We start from the raw sequence: 5,847 nt of genomic DNA, 5'->3' as shown, positions 1-5,847 counted from the left end.
TATTGAAATATTTGTGTCTATTATTAATTTGTAGTTTTTGTTTTATTTTATTTTCCAAATAAGGAAATAGTAAAAAAAAATCTGAGATAAGGAAATAATATCTGGTAAAAAAAAATCCTTTTCCAATTAGACAGAATAATGAAATAGTAGAAAAATCTTCAAATCAGGAAATAATATCTCATACAAAAATAGCCGCAATTAGTATCTGCGGTTATTTATGCACACAAAATATCTAAACATATCTTTCTTTCTTTTTTAATTATAGAGAAAAACAAATTAAGAAAAATTAATCTTTGCAAATTAGTACAACTATTGATTATTGATTTGTAGGCTTTCTTTTTTCATGCTTGTTTGATTTGTATAGCTTCATTTAGATCATAATATTTGCTCTAAATTATTCATCCAAAATACTAACAAAAATTCCAATTGCTATGCAAGACCACCAATAAAGATTTGCGGAAAAGAGATTTATGACCGGACTAATCAGTTTTTTAAGAGATTTTTTCCGATTTAATTGATAGTTTGATAGTTTCGGGATGTAATTAGGAAAATTATATTTTTTAAGAATGTAAACGAACACTGGACACTTGACGTTATTTTATGATCATGTGATGAGCATGCGATTTATCACGATGAAATCGTGGATGTTCGTGATTTAATTTGTTGATTATCATGTTGTGATTTAATTTGTTGATTATCCTGATTAACTATCCATTGATATTTCTGGCATGTTTTGAGATTTTTTAGATTTGGCTATTTCAGGGAAGATTTTTCTTTTAAGATTTAGCTATCTTATTATTGGAAATAATAATATTTTTGAATTTTTTATTAGTTTAAATTCAATATTTTATTACTAAAAAAAGTAAATGATGGGGCCAGAATCAACCAGAAGCTAGAAGTTAGAATCGACGTGGAGCTCCAGTGAATGAGAACGCTTTAAAAAACTCTGTTATTATATAGAGAATTTGGTAGATATGGAGGAACTGGCAGCGGATAAACATGTAGAATATATTATATCCATCGAGAAGGTTTGTAGATTCTGAATGAGTATGTGTTTTCCAATTGGATTTTGGTGTTGTAATCAGCTTTGACCTTTTGGATTTAATTGTGTTTAGAAAAAGGATGGTTTTCAAGCTGTGTTGATGGAGCACCTGAGAATGAGCGGTGCATATTGGGGTTTGACTGTTGGTGCAAAATTAATCACCCCAAAAATCTTCGAGATTTGTGTGTATTGATTGAATCTCCACCGTTGCTTTATTTCCCAAAATTGTAGTTGAAAAATGAGGGGGGAATATTGAAAAAGCGGGGGTCTAACAACCACACCCAATAATTCGATTAACAATATGTATGGACAAACTCCAATATACTTTTAAGAGAATCAACTAGACAAACTCCAAAAAGTCATAGAATTAAACCAATAAATCTAAAAACATGAAGTTGAAAACGTTGGGCATAGCTATGTGTAATCACAATAATGGCTATTCCAAACTCTAGTTATTCTTCTAAAAAAACAAGAAAAATAGAAGATTTACTAGGCAATAAGACATTTGAAGAATTCTTTATCTTCCCCGAACTCCTTATCGTCAACGACCATTGGAACATAAGGTTCATTAAGGTAGGAGTTTATCTCAATAAACCTTCTTGGCTGATGTTGTCGAACTAGGGCCTTCTGAATCTCATGAGTCTTATACACAAAAGTCTTTATTTGTTGAATCTCCTTTCGCATATCCTTCAACATATCAAGAACATCATAAAACTTCTGAGAGTTTGAAGGAACGGCTCTTGGCTTCCTCACATTCCTTCTCTTCTTTTTTAATGTTGGAGATAATGGAGATTTTTCTTTTTCCTTCATGATTGCTAGCTTAACAATCATATTAGCTTATTTTCCATCAGAAGACATCATGCTTGGAGTATCCATACGTATGGGTTTGTGAGTGGAAATCACCAATTGCTCAACAAGTAGTCTTGAGATAAAAAGAAGTCACAGAGAAGGAAAAAGGAATGTAGGGTTTCGAAACCTTTAACCAGGTTCGTACACGACCAACTCATGACCCTATGAAGAGTAGAATTGTCGATAATACCCTTTCTTTTGTTTTGAAAGACACAAAAGAAAATCTAATAAAAGAGAAAACAAGACTTTTCCTAAAGCCTGAGGGGTACAAAATCATTATCTCTTTTTATCAGGCACATGAGACAAGATTTCAAAAACAACAAAATCAAGTTGCGTTGTGGTGAACAACAATTTGTCCACCTTTTTCCTCTTGAGAGGAATCTACAGACCTCTGTTTATCAAAACGGCTTGACCATACTTTCTTCTCTAATGGTCTTGGTTTATCCTTGGAAACTAACTTCTTAGACAGAGATAAAATCCTACATACCTCATCGGTCTTCTGAGAAAGTTTAAGCTTCCTTGCTAAATGATTTTCTCTTTGTTGAAGTTTGTTGACGTGCCTTTGTTGATGTTTGTACTTGTAACACCTTGGGAGTTCATGAACCTTTAATGAACAATAAGAGCACGTCAAGTTAGGATAAATGTCAGGTTTTTGAGATGTGCAAGCATCTAAGCACATGGTGGAACCTGAAACATTATAAACAGAGTTTCCAAAGGATGGGTCAACTTTATCTTCCATAATAGTTGGATAATATTCTGAAAGAATATCAAGATTGATGTATGTATTGCTACAATAATCAAAATCAATATTTTCTACGATTTGGGAACTCGTTTGCAAAATGACCAAATCCCTTACACTTAAAGCAATGAGGCAAATCCTCGTCATCAGTTTCATCAATATCCCTATTTTTAGGAGGAACACGATTATGAGGTTTGGCTGATGCTTTATGCTTATCTCTAGAGAACCTATTTGTACCATAAGCAAAAGTGCCACATAATGGGCCCAATTGATACTTGAATACTCTTTTTTCCCTCATCCAAGCCCGCTAACCAGTCAACCGAAGCAGCCCACCAGCCTGCCCAACATTACATAAATTCAATGACCGGTCAATGGTCAAAGTCAACGCCCAGTCAATGGTCAAGGTCAATGGTAAAAGTCATCAACCGGTCAACGGTCAAAGTCAACCATCAGTCAATGTCAAGAGCGTGTTGCTGATGGTGCTGCCATGCAGTTTCCATCCGTGTTTCCAATGGTGCTGCCAAACGGTTACCCAGCTAAGTACTCTATTGCACTGCCAGCCAGTCTCTACCCGTGCTGTCAGCTGTGCTGCCAGCCAGCCTCCATCCACTGCCAACCATTATACATGTCAGCCATCAATCCAGTATGCCAGCATGCAGATTTAATTCAGGAGGCATGCAAAGGCAGTTTCATGCGAATTAATTCATTAGGCATGAATGAGCAGTTTCATGCATAATTAATTCCAGCAGTTTTAGCCATACGGTATTGATTCAAGCAGTTTCATACATGCAAAATTGAATTCCAGCAGTTTCAGCCATGCGATATTGATTCCAGCAGTTTCATACATGCATAACTGAATTCCAGCAGTTTTAGCCATGCAATATTGATTCCAGCAGTTTCATACATGCAGAATTGAAGAGGGAGGCATGGATGTGCAGTTAAGGCCATTTAAGTTTATTATGTATTCAAAGGTATAAATAGTGTGGAGCAGAAATAAAAAAGGGGTAGCCAAGACACAAAAGGCACTGTAATTCAAAATATCAATAAAATATTACTCCCCTAGGGGATTCGTCCGTGGATGTAGGCAACCATGCCGAACCACGTTAAACCTGTGTCACTTTATTTGTTCTGCAATTCGTCTCCCAACCTAAAATACACACCGAATAATCGATTCAATCGTGTTTGTACCCAAAAGTAATTTTGGGTACAAACATTGGCGCCCACCAGAAAAGTTGTACAGAATGCTTTAAAATCATGTCCTGTAAAAAGCTGTTTGATCGTCTTGAAAAATCACTGTTGTAGCCCAGTTGATCGTAACTGCTGCAACCCAGTTTGATCGTAATAGTCGCAGTCCAGCAGATCGCAGTTGCTGCTGACCATATAATCGAAGATACTGCAGTCCAGTTGATCGCAACTGCTGCAATCCAGATTCGCTTTTTCAGATTTGCTGAAGTTATTACCTTCTGAAACCAATGAAAATCGCATCACTACAAAATCTGATGAAAATGTTGCTAGGACGCCCGGTCCGCGGCAAAAGATGTAGTGAAACACCATCAAAAATGTTGTAGGATGTTCGATCCACAACATGATAGGGTCAAAAGCTCTTTGCAATTTCCGCCAAGGATCTTTAAGTTTGCTGTGAAACGAGGAAAAAACCCTAGAAAAATTAAATAAAAAAATAAATAAAAATTATCAGTTCATCCATAACATATCAGCAACATATTCGAGTTCGTAGCTTGTCAAAATCACCTCCACCATGTCCGAGTTCCAAGTCCGTACCTGCACCAGCTGCACATACGACAAAGACATGAGGCGGAAACCATAAGGAAAAACTTCCAGAAAAAAAATCTCTAAAAGATCCAGAAAAGGCCATAAAAGTGTAGCAAAATCATGGTGAAAGTTCCATGAGAAACAACAACAATCCAAGAACCGTTGCTAAAAATTCAAGAGAAAAAAAAGCCGTTACAAGAAGCTTTGAAGGAAAAGACAACAGTTCAGAAAATCTATCACAAAAAGTTCGGAGCAAAGATCACAGATTTGGAAAAGCATCGCGGAAATTTTCAAATTAAAAAAAAAAAAAAGAAGGCTGGCAGCTGTTCTCTGTTCCGTCAGCACTCTGGAAAAATTCGATGCTTCAAGTTACATCAAACTTAGATGAAATGCGTATACCAACCGTTGATGTTCTTTGGTACATCAAACTTTGATGATCTGCGGTACATCAAACATGAAAATTTCGATGCTTCATGTTACATCAAACTTCGATGCGTTGCGTATATCAACCTTCGATGCTCTGTGGTACATCAAACTTCGATGCTCTGTTCTACATCAAACTTCAGCAGGGCGCCACATAAGAAATGCTGACGTGGCATCATGTCACGTCAGCAACCCCGTCCAGTCATCGTTCGCCACATCAACAATTCCGTCCAGTCATCGTTTGCCACGTCAGCAATTTCGTCCAGTCATCGTTCGCCACGTCAGCGTTTGGTCCAGTCATCATTTGTCATGTCATCAAGAAGGACCAGTCATCATCTTCCACGTCACCAAAATGATCCATTCATCATCTGCCACGTCAACAAAAAAGGACGAACCAGTAGTGTCATGTCAGCAAGTTGGACGCCACGTCAGCATATCCACGTCATCAGGTCCACCAATCCATAGTTGCCACGTATGCAAGAGATACAAAGTCATCATTGCATCAGCGAAAGGTGATGTCAGCATTACGCCAGAGATGATGACGACAACATGACGTTAACAGCGTCAGCATATCCTGAGAATATACCGTCACCGTTTAACGCCGTTATGACACCGTTAGCTTTACCGTCAATTGCACCAGCCCAACATCAGCAGATGACGTCACGATGACTGAAAAAGCGGGGGTTTAACAACACCACCCAATAATTCGATTAGCAATCTGTATGGACTAACTCCGAAGTACTTTACTAGAGAATCAACTAGACAGTCAGACTCAATCTAGATTAAAGTATCTCAAGGAGTTAATATCTCTCACTTGTTTTGATTTACTCAAGCAAAAACAATAGCGAGTCTCTAATCAAACACAAGGAATAACTTGGACGGTACCAAATACCAATATCCAAGGATCAATCAATATCAATCAACAACCAAATGTTGGATTTCCAATTGATGATCTTAACGCACAACTGTATTATTTCTATTATATACAATATAATGCGGAAAAGAAATAACACATACACGAGAA

Source organism: Papaver somniferum, unplaced genomic scaffold, assembly GCF_003573695.1.
Source record: "Papaver somniferum cultivar HN1 unplaced genomic scaffold, ASM357369v1 unplaced-scaffold_92, whole genome shotgun sequence".
Taxonomy (NCBI): Eukaryota; Viridiplantae; Streptophyta; class Magnoliopsida; order Ranunculales; family Papaveraceae; genus Papaver; species Papaver somniferum.
The sequence above is the reverse complement of the archived record's forward strand: the minus strand, read 5'-3'. Positions refer to the sequence as shown.